Source organism: Marmota marmota, unplaced genomic scaffold (genome assembly GCF_001458135.2).
Source record: "Marmota marmota marmota unplaced genomic scaffold, marMar, whole genome shotgun sequence".
Lineage (NCBI taxonomy): Eukaryota > Metazoa > Chordata > Mammalia > Rodentia > Sciuridae > Marmota > Marmota marmota.
In genome coordinates, this window is record NW_026000185.1 from 1044283 (window position 1) to 1061126 (window position 16844).

Below are 16844 nucleotides of genomic sequence, written 5' to 3' on the forward strand. Positions count from 1 at the left end.
CTACTGGGGGGGGGGGGTGTACCTGACATTCCAGGTATTTTCCCTGTCTCAGGCTGATTGATTGGTGGTTGCTAGGGATCTTCAGGGTCAGGCATTAGGCTACAAACATTCTTTGGTCTTTTCAGGAACTAGCATAACTGAGTCAGGGACACCTGGTGCCACAGGTCTCTCCTGTTATTTATGAACAACTCAGCAGGGTGGCTATGTGCCTTGGAGTGCTCAGTGGGTTTTCCAAGGACAAAGGTCCCTTTGGACAGGCCTTGAAGTAGAAGCTGGTTTTTTAAAAATGGAGTCACATCAGTTTCTCAAAACAACACTGTTAAATCAATTATCAGACCTTATCCACAAGTTCACAAAAACCTATTGCCTGATCTAAAGAAAAACAATTCCAAGAATTATTTTGCTCAACAGATAGATTTTTTCTGTAATTTATATTTTTAGGATATTATTACTTCATTTTAAGTTATAAGAATGATGAACATCTCCCCCTACTCCTTTAAGATGGGGAAATTAATAAAACTTTTCATCAAAAACAAGGAAGAAAGAAAGCAATCTTCTATGGATTGGATATGAGGGGTCTCCCAAAAGCTCTTGTGTCAATGTGGAAATGTTCAGAGGTGAAATGATTGAATTATGACTACCATAACCTAATCAGTCCATCCTAGTTTGAGTGGACTGAGTGGGTGGTAACCATAGTCAGGAGGGTGGTTGAAGAGCCATGGGGTGGCTGTTCTGGAAGGATGCATCTTACCTGTACCCTTCTCCCTTCCCTATCTGCTTCCTGGCTACAGGAGGTGACTAGGGCTCCCATACCATACCATTTTGTTGAGATGTGCTGCCTCACTTTGGGCCCAGAGCAGTGGAGTGGGCCCACCATGTACTGGACCTCTGAAACGTGAGCCAAAATGAACTTTCCTTCCTCTCTGATGTTCTTGTTAGGTCTTTTGGTCATAGAGACACAAACACAGAACCCCTAGTGGGTAATGGTTAATACACCAAGTGACCAACGCGATGGAGAACAAGACGTGCTCTCAGAGCCTCTTTGCTTCAGATTCTACATGTACAAATATACCTTGCTAAGGGGAAGCCAGACCATTCCTCTCCAGCATCTGTTCTCTCCCCGTCTCTCACAGTATGTACATCTGCTTCCTCTTAATAAAATCACTCTGTGCATCACTTTGACACATACTTAAGTTCCTTTGTGGGACCATGTCGGGACCCTCGAGTTGAGGTTTCCCTGAGGTGACCATAGTCAGCTTTTGCTACCAAGTGATTTGCCAAAGAAGAAAAAGATTGGGACTTTGGGAATGCAATCGAGGGATGACGGTTCTGTCTGCTGGCCTGCCCAGGAGGTAGGGGAGGGGACAGATGTGAAGAGGGAAAGGGAGGCAAGGTGTTAGGTTTTGGACATGAGGTTCCCCAAAAGCTCATGTGTCAATGCTGGAATGTTTGGAGGTGACGTGATTAGATAACAAGAGCTGTTACCCAATAAGTCCATCCTAGTTGGAATGGACTAACTGGGTGGTGACCAGAGGAAGTGGGTCACTGGGAACATGTCCTAGAAGGGCACATCTTCCCGCCATTCTTCCACCTTTCTCTTTCTGCTTCCCAGAGGCCATGTCCTGAGCAGCTTCCCTCTGCCATGCCCTTCCACCATGATGTTCTACCTCATTCCGGACCCAAATCAATGGGGCCATGTCACAAGCCATTTCTATAGACTCAGTCTGAGGTGCAGTTAGATTCAATCAAATCTATTTTGTTAATGCTCATCACACTTCAGACACACATCCTAATTCTAAATCCTAGCTGAGTCTACACCCAAGGTCCCAGATGCTCACCTGTGACATGTCCTATGCTCTGGCTGCAACTCTTGATCTGGGCCAGAGGTGTCTGTTGCAGAGGGGACAATAGCAACAGAGGTCTTGGTCTGTCTGTCTGGGTCCTGTTAGTCCCAACAGGCCCCAGAAGTCAAGTTTTTAAGTCCTAGTTCAGTTGGGCTTGCAGGTGATAACTGGGTGAGGCCTGGGGTGCACGCCCTGGTGTAGACTCTTATGTCAGTAACTAAGTCTGAGTTCTGCAGTTCACATTATGTCATGGGAACATTCACTATCCAACCAATACATATTCATCAGTTAATATTGTCAACAGTTAATAATCCTATAATATTTCTGGTCTCATATCAGGTCATCTCATCATCTTTTAATCATGGAAACTGTGAGGTGAAGAAAATTTTCCCTCCTCTAATGTTATGCTCGAATTCGGGACCCTCAAAGACCACCAGAGACCCAAGATCCATGAGAGGCCCGAGCCCAGGGTTTGCAGCAGTTTTATACATTCTTTGGAGAGGGCAGGGACCCCCACATACATCATAGCAAATCATCACACACCGCGGGAAAATCAAATAACAACTCTAAAACCTGATTAGCACTTTCACTGGCGGGAACAAGTTGGGTAGGGGTGATGTGTGTACTTGGGGACAGATAGCTTGTAAGGGTAAAAGAAATTGAAGTTAAAGGGTAAAAGACCGGGCATTGTAAAGTTTCTAGGCTGCAAGGCCTGAGTTACAATGTAAAGGATTAGGTATTGTTAGGTTTCTATGCTACATGCAAAACCTGAAATTCCTGTAGCTGTTAAGACAATGCTTGGAACCGCCCAGTAAATATTCCCCCTGACCGCTTGGTTGTCTAATAACTCAGGGCTCTGTATGATCTTGCACGTAGGCATTGCAGGGCCTGGACCAATCAATTTGAATGTGTACCCTGTTTAGAACTGACCTATCACCCCCGCCCGACCTGTTCCCACCAATGAATGAACTAATCATGTTTAGGAATTGTTGTTTGATTTTCCCGCAGTGTATGATGATTTGTTAAAGGAGACTGTGATGTATGTAAAATCCCCGCCCTCCCCAAAAAAGTGTACTTAAGCAGTGCTCAGCCCCTGCTCGGGGCTCTGGGCTGCTTTCCCTTCCTCGGTGAGCCTGGAGCCTCAGCACGCTGAATGGGATCCTCAATAAATCCCCTTCTGCCAATTGCATGAGTGGTCACTTGGTGGTCTCTTTCTCCGAGGCTTCGCCGGACCCTTACAAGCTCAGCCTAGGATGGGAAAGAAAGGTGATCCCATTTCCATGATATTAGGGAGGGGGAGAGATTAGGGAGGTAGATGGAGAGAGGAAGAGAAAGAAACAGGTCCATTTTAAAAAAATCAGTTGTGGCTGGGGATATGGCTCAGTTAGTATAGTGCTTGCCTCACCTGCACAAGGCCCTGGGCTCAATCCCCAGCACCACACACACACACACACACACACACACAAGTCAATTGCAGTGGCAAAGCAGCAAGGGCTATATTCAAAGCATAAAGTGGACTCCTGTTACACTGCAACTCTCCTCCAGAGACATTTCTCCTCCTGTGACAATCTCAGACCTGTCTTTGAAGTGTTGAAGTGGCACCCCCTTTCTCCACTGAAAAGTCTTAACTGGGCTGCTCCAGAAATCTTCACCCAGACTGACTTTAGGACTGTCAGCAATAGAGTCTCTGCAAAAGAGTCCAATGTAGATAAACTTCCTATTTTCCTGTGGCCCTGTTTTACTTGGACACTGGTTGAGAAGATACCAGCTCTCCAGGTGCTGGACACTCCTTACTAGGTTTTCACAAACATCTCTCCCATATAGTTCTTTGAAGAAATATGCAAACCAGGCCTCTGGCCTTGAGCTGGGCTTCACAGAGATGTCTACATTTTTAAGATAAGTTACAAATGGGCTCCATGGTGACAGCTGGTGGGGGAGGAAAGAGAGGGGAGAAGAAGCTCCCCCCTTCTCAGGTGCTGTCCTTGAAGGGTTAACGTGCCCAGAACAGGGAAAGAAAAAGCTGCTTTTGTGTGAACTTCTGCAGACTGGGAACTTCTGAGCCCCTCCCCTTACATGATGGGTATAGAACTCTGAAACTCCCTGAACTCGGGCTTCAGGGGATTAATTGATTATAGCAAATGCTGTGCCCTCTGAACCTGACTGCAGCCAAATAAAACTGTTTCCTGCCTTCTTTGGTGCCCTGCCTCGTCTGTACCTACAACAGTGTGGACAGGAGCTTAGGTTTAAATAGAGGAGTCAAGCAGCCTTGGTCAAGCTGTAGTCTGGTGGTTATTCTCTCCATTCTGGTTCTACACGTGGTTCTTGAGTCGTCCTTATCCCCTGAGTGGGCAAGTTTCACTTGTTGCTTTGGGTGTTTGTCTATTAGACCTGTGATCCTGGAAGGGGGTGATACCTGGAGACTTGGAGGCTGACTCCAAGGTTTTGAAACAGGGTGCTGCAAATCTTGCCCCAGTCTTTAAGGGGGGGTGAGATGGGTTATGTAAATTTAGGACTAATAAACTGTATATTGTTAGTTTTTAGGTCAACACTTGGGGTAGAGCAAAACGGAAACCTGAGCAAGGTTTGCAATATGACCTAACAGAGCAGCTCTAAAGCTGATGGGCTGACCCACTGCAGCTCTGCTTACTGACACTAACCTTAGAGGCTAGCACAGCTGCTGGGTCCTTGTAACAAGATAATGGCAGTAGTTGAAGTAGGGAACAAGGGCCGCAGGGACAGAACTATCCCCCTTTAGGCTTAGTGCAATAAAAGTCCCTAAACTGTAGGAGAGTCCCTAGACTGTTGACAAGCTTGTTCTCTTGTAAGGAATGTAGAATGCTCCCTCCAAGAAGATCGCAGCAACTCCCTTGCCTTGATGTACCCCAAACTTGCTGCCCTCAAGGTTCAAACTTTGGGAATTATCCTTCTGGGCTGTGGCATCACTAATAAAATGTTGCTTCTAGATCTCCAGTCCTGACCCTCCTTTCCCACTACACACTCCTTAAAAGATGAACATACCTCTGTGCAGAGCTAAGCAGGGACGTGACCCAAAGTTTAAGGTAATAAAGAAAAAAAGAGAAAATGAAGTCAGAGATGCCAAGCTTTAGCTTGCTTTTAGTTACCCTTAGGGCATCTGCAGGCCTGAGAATCATGGCTTTTAGAGGCAACTTCCTCTCTAAGTCCTTGTTACAAAAAGAAAAGGTCTTTTGAATTCCTAGGGGTGCAATTTGGGGAAAGGCAATGCCTAGTAGGTAAAGGCTAGTTACTGAGGCTTGTTAAAGTAGACCCTCCCTGCTCTGTTCTCCAGGGAAACAAGCATCCAAAGACCTCCTTAAGGGTCTGCCATTAACCTTTGCTCTCCCTGTGGGGTGGGGCAGAATGCCTGTTGTTTTTCTGATCTGTGTCCTGCCTTTAGGCAAATAAAAGAGGGTGGAGAGGGCAGTTGAGCATCCTTATGGGGAAGGTGTCTCTGGAAGCCCTGAAAGAATGCGTCTAGTATCAGGAGGAGTGGCTGGAAAGCTAAGGGGGGAGGAGATATCCATCCTGCATCTAGGGCTTTGAGCCAGATGCCAGTCTTTGAGATACAAAAGACCCAGGAAATGGGTAGGTCATTGTTTACTGAGTGCATTATAAAAAGACAAAGGTCAGAGTCCCTTTTGCAGGATGTGGGGTATGGGGGGAAGGAGGGTGTGTTCTGGATAGATTTTGGGGAACAGTAAAATAAAAATGTATTCATGTATTACTTCTGGGAATATATAAAATATATATTATACAACAAATTTTCTAGCAGTACTCTTATATTTTGCCCCATAGCATGAGTAATAATCATTGCTATTGTAATAATTACTGAATATTTGGACTCAGTGAAGGAAAAGCTAGGAATGAGAGATGGGTAAGCAAGAAACCAGGCAGAGATAGACACAGAGTTTGTTTGTCAGAGCTGACAAATAAAGGCCATCTCTCTATAGGAGAGAGAGGCAAAACAGGCTTGGGTTCTGGACATTTATAGGGGAGGTTCAGGAACCCGAGCCAGATGGGTCCTACAGCAAGTGGTTAAGGGTGGGGTTGGTATGAGGGAGTGGTGAACCTTTCTCAGAAAGGCCCTTGGGTGGGAAAGTGAAACTTTTTGCTTAAAATGGTGGCTGTCACTTAAGATGGCCATTGAGGTGGAAGGCAAGGACCATATGTTCCCCCCTTTTTGTTTTTATTGGGCCCTTTGGGGAACAGAGATATAGGTCAATCTTCTATAAACTGCCTCCTGCTGGGAAGGGGCAGCATTGGAATTCCTCATTAGGGGGTGGGATGTCATTGGAATGATGACAGAGGTTGAGTGGTGGTGGAATGCTGTCCCCAGTGCCCCAATTTTTGATGAGGGGTTGGTATTCCTGTAACAAAAGCTGGTTTATAGTTTGATTAGAGATTTTTTGGATCTGATCTTGAACCAATCCCTGACGCAGGGGGCAAGCATTAACAGAAGGCCTGTGTCAAGGAGAGGGGTCAGGAACAGAGTGCCCACTGGAGAAGGGGGTTATTAGCTGCCATCCTTCTGTAGAGGAGAGCTCTTGTTTCCCATGTTCAAGGTCCAGATGGAGTTGTTTTATCTTGTCCTTTACTATACCAGATTGATTGACATAAAAATAGCATTCCTCCTGTAGGTACAGACAAAGACTACTATGTTTTTTTGGCCATAAAAAGATCAAGGCCTGAAAAACCAGCCTCTACCTCAGAGCAAAGCCTGTCCAAGGAAGGGACATCACCTTTGTCCTTGGAAAGACTCACAGAGCACTCCTAGGCACATTCCCACCCTGCTAAGTTTTTTATCTACAAATAACTAGAGAGATCTGCTCTGCCAGGTGTCCCTGATTCAGTCAGGCTAGGTGGGGATCCATAGCAACCCCCTAGCAGCCACCAATCAGCATGAGACAGGGAAATACCTGGGATGCCAGATGACCCTCCCAGTAGTTTATGGTGGTTGATAACGTGTTGGGAAACCATGTAGTTCAGCACATACACCCCTCTTGGCTTAAACCAATCAGTTCAAATGAATCCCCCTCTTGTAGTAACCAATCACCCCTACCCAACTTGTTCCGGCCAGTGAATGTACTAATCATGTTTTAGAGTTGTTATTTGATTTTCCTGCGGTGTGTGATGATTTTCTAAGAGATGTTATGATGTATATGAAGTCCCTGCCCTCTCCAAAGAATGTATAAAACTGCTGCAAACCCTGGGCTTGGGGCCTCTCAGCGTCACCAGTTGCTGTGTGTGCGCGCGGAGGACCCAGCTGGCTCGCAATAAACACCTCTTTGCTGCTTACATCGATCTTGGGTCTCTGGTGGTCTTTGGGGGGTCCCAAATTTGAGCATAACAGGCCCCTTCAATTCTGCAGAAACACAGTAGCTAAAGGATCAAGCTGGGGTTATATGATTAGTACGGTTTGAGCAAGTTGCTGTAAGTCTCCTAGAAATTGGAATGGTAATTCCTGGTAATGTTACCCATGGGAGGTTGTTGAATCAGGATGCAAAGAAAAGACCACCGACTCTAATTTTAAATCAAATTGAAGCAAGCTTATATTGTGTACACAAAGTGTAAGGGTAAAAGAAATTGAAGTTAAAGTGTAAAAGTTAAAGGGTAAAAGACCGGGCATTGTAAAGTTTCTGGGCTGCAAGGCTTGAGTTAAAATGTAAAGGATTAGGTATTGTTAGGTTTCTGTGCTACCTGCAAAACCTGAAATTCCTGTAGCTGTTAAGACAATGCTTGGAACCGCCCAGTAAATATTCCCCCTGACTGCTTGGTTGTCTAATAACTCAGGGCTCTGTATGATCTTGCACATAGGCATTGCAGGGCCTGGACCAATCAGTTTGAATGTGTACCCCGTTTAGAACTGACCTATCACCCCCGCCCAACCTGTTCCCACCAGGAACTAATCATGTTTAGGAATTGTTGTTTGATTTTCCCGCGGTGTATGATGATTTGTTAAAGGAGAATGTGATGTATGTAAAATCCCCGCCCTCCCCAAAAAAAGTGTACTTAAGCAGTGCTCAGCCCCTGCTCGGGGCTCTGGGCTGTTCTCCCTTCTTGAGTGGGCACGGAGCCCTAGCATGCTAGATCAATAAATCCCCTTCTGCCAATTGCATGAGTGGTCACTTGGTGGTCTCTTTCTCCGATGCTTCGCTGGACCCTTACAAAAGGAAGCTGATCAGGACTATCTCTCCCTAAGCCAGGCTAGAGACCAGCCCCCCAGATCTCCAGGAGAAAGGTTTTATAGCACAAAAAGTTGCAAAAAGGTGGGGGTTGTCTTGAGAACTTACAGCTAACAGGATTTTGACAAGCGTAATACAAAGGCAGATAGTAGGCTAATGATCTACATGGCTTAACATTTCAAGGTAGGGAATAAATTCAGATCTCAATGTAAGAATTTATGAGGCACCACTGAGGTTTCCAAGAGGGTCATTATCTGGTCAGGGGGAGCCAGGATTTATGAGGCACCGCTAAAGTTGTAGAGAGGGTTATTACCTGGCCAGGCATGGGTGAGTTCAAGGTACTGGTAGGAATTCCAAACAAGCTTAGAAATCTCAGTCATTTATAGTGAAATAGAAATTAACTTTTCATGACTTTGTGTTGAGATGGCTCCCAGTCTTAACATGGAATTAGGCTGGGTTCATCATCGTGAGTACAGAATGAGGGAAGAGGGCAAAAATGGAAAAGGGAAGGACGGTACTCCTGGTTCTGCAGTGTCCTCCTGGTCCTCAGAAACCAAAGGAAGGTTGGGGGTTCCGGGCTCGCAGAGACGCAGCTTGAGAGCGCCTGTGAGTGTCACTGTATAAAGGGGTGGAGAAAGCCATTTTAATTGGGAGTTATGAGCCCAGTATGGGATGCCCTCAAGGCAGGCTGCGGAGGGAGTGGTAAGAATGACTCCAGGGTCCAGTCCATTTTTTGGAGAGTTGAGAGGAGGAGGGGGGCCTGTTGGGTGGTTAAAAAGTACCAGGTCATCAGGAGACAGAATGGGAGAAGGGGAAGAGGCAGAACTAGGCTTTGCCAGAACAGCATTACTGTATTGCCAAAGAAGGTTCCTAATGTATGCAAGAAGGGGCCAGAAAAGATGAGGAGCAAGGGGCAGTGGAGAATCAGAGGGTGGAGAGCTGAGGAGGGAGATAGGTATCCATATAGAAGCTCAAAAGGGAGAAGGTGAGTGGCTTCTTTGGGAGGGCTCATAACCTAAGAAGAGCCAAGGGAAGGAGTTTAGTCTAGTCTAAATGTAATTCAAGGGATAGTTTAGTGAGAATGTTCTTCAAGGTCCAGTTTGTACGTCCAACCTTGCCAGAGGACTGGAGATGGTAGGGGATGTGAAAATTATAGGAGATGTTGAGTGCCTTAGCTACAGACCGTGAAACATGGGAAGTAAATTCAGGACCATTATCAGAATGCAATGAGGAGGGGAGGCTGAATTGGGTAAGAATGTGTTCAGAGAGAATGTTGGCCACCATCAGGGCACATTTATTGGTGGTAGGAAAAGCCTCTACCCATCCTGAGAAGATGTTGGCAAGTACCAAGAGAAATTTGTACTGCTGACCCGGGACATATGGGTGAGATCCAGGTGCCAATCAGAGCCAGGGAGATATCCTCTTGCTCAGTGTAAAGGGAAGGCAGGTGGGCGGGGACTGGAGGTGGGGTTGGTTTTTTGGCAGATTTCACAGGAGGCAGAGAGGGTAGAGAGAAATTTTGGGTCCTCTGGAGAGAGTTTAAGGTGGGAAGTGAGAAAGGGTTTTAAAGATGTGGTGTTGGGGTGACGGAGGGTGTGAAGGAAGGTGAGCATCTGTTGAGTACCAGGTGGGCAAGAGTCCTTCTGGGGACTAGCAAGGCAGAGGACCGCAGGGGGAACAGATGTGGGAGGGCCTGGCCCTCGCCTGAGAGTCTGCCTTGTTGTTGCTGAGTGTCACAGGGGAGGTGTCTGTCTAGTGGGACTTACAATGTGAGATTCCAATGGCAGTGGGAACCTTTGAGGCCTGAAGGAGGTCAGAGATTAAGGGGGCACTAGTAATTGAAGTTCCCTGGGTGGTAAGGAATCTGCACTCCTGCCAAATAGCACAGTGGGAGAGAGGTATGTGGAAAGCTTCTTTAGAGTCAGTGTAGATGATGAGGGAGGCTTCCTTTGCCACAGTGAAGGCTCTGATGAGGGCACCAGTTCAGCCTGCTGAGTGGATGTGTTACTGGGGAGGAGAGCCCCTTCCACAACTGAGGTTAGAGAGACTATGGCATACCCTGCCCACGAACTCCCTCCTGAAGGAAGGAAGGACGAGCCATCTGTGGACCCTGTGTATGTTGCCTAGGGGACGGTGGGCGTGAATGGATGAGGAGCTGCCCGCGGTCAGACGTAGGAGGTGAGTTTAGAGGTGGGGTGTCCCCCAGTCCATGGTATTACCCATTCGAGAGGACGGTTACACTCAGGGGCTTGTCACCACCGCTGGGTAAGCATCAGGGCAGGAGCCTGTAGAGGCACTTGGGTGCCTGACAGGGACGACGTAGTAGGGGCAGAAGCCCATGGAGATGAACCCAAGGACGAGAGGCCATCTCACCAGGAACAACTCCCAATCATCCTCAGTGTTTTTTCCTCAAAACCCAGGACCCAAATAGAAGACCACCTATGGATTCAGTTGATAGTAGGGATCAGCCATAGCTGTGAACCTGTGGTGAGGGTTGTCCCTGACCACCTGGTAACCCTGGGAGTGCTGGACAATCAGTGGTCACTTCCCAGGACCCGTAAGTCATTTAGATTGACTGGAGACAGGGGTCTTACCTGAAATGTCCGGTGGTGGGTGCAGAGAGGGTGTTCGTCAGAATGGAGGGCCTGGTCCTACGATGGAATCCAGACTGGGGCCAGGGGATGCTCAGTGACCCTCAAAGAGAGGAGCGGGCACTCTGGGGAACCTGATCCTGCGTTTCAGCACCAAAATGAAGGGAAAGCGAGGAATGAGACATGGATGAGAAGTGAAAGACGGAGACCAGACAGAGATCTGCACGAGAGTGTATTTGTCAGCGCTGTCACATAAAGGCCATCTGGCTGTAGGAGAGAGAGGCAGGACAGGCTTGAGTTCTGGGACACTTATGGGGACTGCTCAGGAATCAGAGCCAGGTGGGTCCTAATGCAGATGGTTAAGGGTGGGGTTGATATGAGGGAGTGGTGAGCCTTTTTCAGAAATGCCCTTGGGTGGGAAAGCAAAACCTTTTCTTTAAAATGGTGGCTGTTGGGCTGGGGATGTGGTTCAAGCTGTAGCTCACTCGCCTGGCATGCTTGCGGCCCGGGTTCGATCCTCAGCACCACATACAAACAAAGATGTTGTGTCCACCGAAAACTAAAAAAATAAATATTAAAAAAAAATTATCTGGGGCTGGAGTGGTAGCTCAGAGGTAGAGTGCTTACTTGGCACATGTGAGGCCCTGGGTTCAATTCTCAGCACCACATACAAATAAATAAATTAAATAAAGGTCCAGCAATGACTAAAAAATATTTTAAAAAAATTATCTCTCTCTCTCTCTCTCAAAAAAAAAAAAAAGTGGCTGTCACTTATGATGGCCGATGACCGCCCAGATCCTAAGCAAGGACCTTGTACTGTGTGCACTGATGACATGTACAGGTCCCCTCAGTCCTTCCTGACCTTCTTTCTATTCCTATACTTGCCCTGGGTAACTTTCTTGATTCAGGTCTGAGTGGGGTGTTTGGAAACCCAGGGAGAAGATGGCTTGGGAGTACCACACAGTGAGGGTGAGCGGAGCAAGCTTTCCCGTGAGTCAAGAGGATGGGGACGGAGGTGATTGCCTCCCCTCCCTTTCCTCCCAAGGAGATGCATCAAGAGGTTCGGCTCTGCGGGGGTGCGCGTGTGTGCCAGTGGCACATGCCTGTTTTCTGAACTACTTGAGAGGTTGTGGCAGGAGGGTTGGAAGTACAAGGTCACTTTGGCAAGTCTGAGGCTAGCCTGGGCAACTGAGTGAGACCCTGTCGCAAAATAAAAAGAGCTGGCATTTAGCTCATTGACAGAGTGCCCCTTTGTTCCATCCTCAGTGCTGAAGGAGAACCACAGAGTTCTAGCCTCTTGATTACACAATGCAAATTGTGGACTTTGTATTCTTGTAACTGTAGACACATCCTTCCAAGGCTGTCCTAGAAATCCCACCTGGGACACAGTCACAGAGTTAAGAGATGTTTTAATTATTCTCTTTGCCACTTTCTATATAAAATTCTGTTCAGACTTTGCAGTCACTTTCTGCTGCCTTCACGTCCATGCATGTAAGTAACACTGTTCTCATATTGGTGTGGAACGTCTTTCCCTGCCAGAGTTATTTCCCCAACTACCTGCCGGACAAAACATAAAATAAGTTACTTAAACAGAAGCAAGAATGTCAGGAAAAGTCATGTGAAGAATATTCGAGAGCCTGGTTCAGTGGCTTAGGCCTGTAATCCAGTGGCTCCAGAGGCTGAGGCAGGAGGATTTCAAGTTCAAAGCCAGCCTCAGCAACTTAGTGAGGTGCTAAGCAATGCAGGGGGACATGGTCTCAAAATAAAATACAAAAAATGGCTGGGGATAGGCTCAGTGGTCAAGTGCCCTTGAGTTTAATCCCAGGTACCCGCCTCCCTCCTCCCCCCAAAAAGAATATTTAATTTAAGTGAACTGGGTTTGGAAGAAACAGAATACTGTAACTGACCCATGATTCTGTACCACCATTCTCTCCTGGACAACTCACACTCCTTGATCCTTTTTTCAAGTTGAAGAGGGAAATATTACCTTGTAATAAGCTTTGGTTTTTGTAAGAGTGTTACTTAATTACTGGTCTCAAGAGTATACTGGTTTAAATTGTGATATTTCTACGTTTGAATGCCAGTTCTTAGGAGGGTAAGTCTGTGATTATCTTGAGAAACTGCTGCCTGTGATAAAGGCCACTTCCTGATACCACTTGCAGATAGTTTCTGCCTTTGTTCTGCTTGGGTCAATTGCTTATCCCAAGAATTCCTGCACAATAATTCTTGCCCTGTCCTATCTATCTACTGTTCTTTCTTGAGCAACCTCCAATTTCAAACCCACCTATGAGCAACCAGTACCACCCTTGCAAACCTGATCTCCTGAACTGCCCTATAAAAATCCTGTCTCAGGGTCTCAGAGCTCTAGCTCATCTGCGTCCACGGGAGTCATAAACCTGAGTTCTGCAGCCCTCCCAGCGATGCCTGGTCTCTTGCTGAGTGTGATTTCCACAACAGGGCAGCTTTCCGCTTTTGGACTTCTGTGCTCATGGCTTTATTGTCCAATCTTAGAAAGACTTCTGCTAAGTCAATTTTGTTTTCTATAGTTATTCTTTCCCACCTCCCCACCGTCTTTAAAAATTTTGTTCTAATTAGTTATACATAGCAGATTGCCTTTTAACGCATCCTACATAGATGGGGTGTAACTTCTCGATCTTCTGGTTGTGCATGATGTAGAGTTACACAGATCCAGTAATCCTATATGCACATAGGGTAATAGTGTCCGATTCATTCTATTATCATTCCTACCCCAGATCCCCTTCCCTCTCTTCAATCCACCTTGTCTAATCCAAAGTACCTCTATTCTCCCCTGCCCTGCCTCAACCCCTTCCTCGCGAATTCTGCTGTCAGTTTAATCATGTTAGGTAGTAGTTACAAACGAGCCGTGAAATGTGATCCTGGTCACCGGGTTTCTTTAAGTTGCTTCTGAGACTAATGAATGATTCAGTAACTTGTACAAAAACCATCAGTGGCGCTAACTCTAAAAACAAACAGAAACAAAGCTAGCCAATTATGAAATACTTCAAGAAAGAAAGATCAATGGGGCTAACGGCTGACAGGGTCTACTGGGGTTATTGTTAAGGTAGAATTCAGGACCCATAGATTTCTCAGGGTAAATCAGAAGGGAAATTTTATTAGTAATAAAGGCACAATAAGATAAAGTTTGCCCAGTGAAACATAGTATTGACTTGCAGAGCAAGCTGAGCTCAATGAGATGGTTGCCATGACAGTTCCCGAAAGGACCAACTTGGGTCAAAACTCCCCTGTCTACTGTGAAGGAGGAGTTCAGATCAGATTGTTGAAGACTGCAGAAGGCGGAAGCCAGTTCTGGCAAACTTCAAACAGTAATTGTTGGGGTTTAAGTGTGCAGAGTTTAGCTCCCTCAGGCCTGACATTTTGCAAGAGCTGTGGCTGTGATTTAGGTCAGCTGAGGCAAACCTCAGCTAGGAGGAGGAAAAGTTCTCTTCCCCTTATCGCAAGTCACAAGTTCTGCATGGTTTGGCCAAGAGGAAGAAGCTTCCTGCATACTTATCCTGGGAACAGTACATTCTGAAGAAACAAATGCATCCTCAGAGGAGTAGATAATGTCTACAAAGAACTTTAGGAGGGTACTTATCAAACAAACAGGAACAATTTGAATCTAGCTCTGTGTATCCGCTGAGGCATGATATTTGGACAATGTGGGTAAAGTGTTATTGAAGAATTGCTTGCTTTGTTAGAAGAAGTGTATAAAAGGAACTTGCAAATAAACTTCAGCATGCAGTTGCGATTGCTGCCTTGGCTCTGCATCCCCTGTGTCCTGGTTATTTCGCGACCCTTACCCAGGGACCCGAACGCTCTAGACGTTCACAATTGGCGCCCGAACAGGGACCCTGTTGGATTGTCAGGAAGGGTAAGTTATTTTTCTTTATATTACAGGGTCATGGGACAATCTTCATCTTCTCNTCCAGTACATAGGAATTATATAAAATGTTAAAGCAACTGTATATATTTAAATTGTGTGTATTAAAGATTAGGAAAAAAGATAATGGTTATTTTTCCTAAATGAAATAACATTCTTCTCTCCACCAAATTTTTTTCTGAAGTTAATGGCATTTGGGTCAAGGTTTTATTAAAAGCTACATTTTATAACACTGGCACAAAAAAAGTAATTTTAAGCTTGTTTGCACAGTTCTCTTTTTCATTGGAAATGGAATTCATTGCCTTAAGTCTTTTTAAATAGTGTATTATCGTTGGGGCTAACTCTATGCTTGAAAACCAGTTTATTTATAACCTGTTGTAAGTGCTATATTCTGTTTGCAGTTAGGAAATGCAAAATTTTAAATGATCTCCTAGCTTGTAAGCAAACTGAGATGCACTATCCCTTTTCGATATAAAAATGAGTTAATGTGTCAATAAATCAACTCAACAAGGTGAGTTGAATATTACCCTTTCCTATGTGTTTTATCTAATTCTTTTGGTTGTTAATATGGTGATAAATGAAAGTCAAAATAAATTTTAAATATTAAGATTTCCGATTTATTGAGCTTGAATTATGCCACCATGCTTATGTAAAAATAAAGGTGGCACCATGGTCAAACTTAATGAGAAGTAGTTTCTCAGCTGTAATAATTTTGATTTCTCTTTCTTGTGATCTCTCCTTCCCTGTTGTCTTGAACCATAGCAAAAGGATACTACATCTCATTACTATAGTGATGAGGTTATTGAAGTTATATAAACACATCTCAATCTCTGTTTCTTTGAAAGGTATCTTTTAAGTCCTGCTAGGTGATTGACAAGACTAAATAGAGAGAATAAAGGTAAATGTGATTCATATTTTGCACACAAATGCAGAATTTTATAACCACATGACTTCATAGTTATGATCTCAAAAAAAATTTCTCCTTTAATTTTTCTTGCAGTTAATGTAAGAATACTCTAAATCTCTAAGCTTCTGAAGTATTAAAGATAAAAATGATCTAATAAAGATGTAGTTTATCCATTTAGCATGTGTTTATTTTTCCTATGTACTCAAGGTGATTTATTTGTTCAGCTCAGTGATATTGCAGCTAAAAAACATTCATTAGCAAAAGGAGAAACAATCTACATCTAACAGAGGAATCAAAAATGTTTCTTATTTTTGTTAAGTTAAATGTTTAACTCTAACACTTTTCTACATACAAAACATAGATTCTCCAAAAATATTATGCCATATGCTGACCAGATCACATTATTAATTGAACAAGGAAGACAGAGAAGTATAACTTTGACGGGCAATGACATTTCTCACATAATTACCCCATTACCTAAAGACCAATGGACTTACTTGGTACAAATGACTGAAATGCTACAAATAGCGTTGGCTGAATATACCGGAGGTATTTCCTATCATTTCCCCAAGGGCAAATTATGGGACATGTTAAAACGTCAACATTTTGTAATCAATGATATTATTAGTGAATATCCTTTAGACAATGTTGTTACTGTGTTTACTGATGGATCAAAAACTAAAAGTGCTTATTGGACAGAGAATCAATATTGGGTTCAAATAACAAACTATCAATCTGTTCAACAAAATGAATTATTTGCAGTCATTCAAGTTTTAAATGATTTTGATAATCAAGACATTAACATTCTTACTGACTACTGGATTTTTAACTACTGGGAGTAGTTAAAAATATATTTACTGCAGTAGCCTATTCTAATAAACCTACTCCACAAAATCTTTTTCTTACTTTACAAAAACTTTTACAAGCTCGTAATACTCGCATATTTATAGATCACATTAGATCACACTCTAAATTACCAGGATTTTTGACATATGGTAATGCTCAGGTAGACAAATTAGTGATGTTCAAAACTCCTCAAGAAGAANTCAGCTGAGGCAAACCTCAGCTAGGAGGAGGAAAAGTTCTCTTCCCCTTATCGCAAGTCACAAGTTCTGCATGGTTTGGCCAAGAGGAAGAAGCTTCCTGCATACTTATCCTGGGAACAGTACATTCTGAAGAAACAAATGCATCCTCAGAGGAGTAGATAATGTCTACAAAGAACTTTAGGAGGGTACTTATCAAACAAACAGGAACAATTTGAATCTAGCTCTGTGTATCCGCTGAGGCATGATATTTGGACAATGTGGGTAAAGTGTTATTGAAGAATTGCTTGCTTTGTTAGAAGAAGTGTATAAAAGGAACTTGCAAATAAACTTCAGCATGCAGTTGCGATTGCTGCCT

At 44.5% G+C, this 16844-nt stretch overlaps 1 long non-coding RNA gene across 1 annotated transcript in view; it reads left to right on the forward strand.

Annotated features, from left to right (window-relative positions):
* Positions 1 to 16253, forward strand: part of LOC125612299 — a 21778-nt gene extending 5525 nt beyond the window's left edge. Inside the window, exon 3 of the long non-coding RNA XR_007342596.1 lies at positions 15335 to 16253. This is a non-coding gene — a long non-coding RNA (uncharacterized LOC125612299). The remainder of the gene's footprint in view (positions 1 to 15334) is intronic.
* Positions 16254 to 16844: the final 591 nt, after the last annotated feature.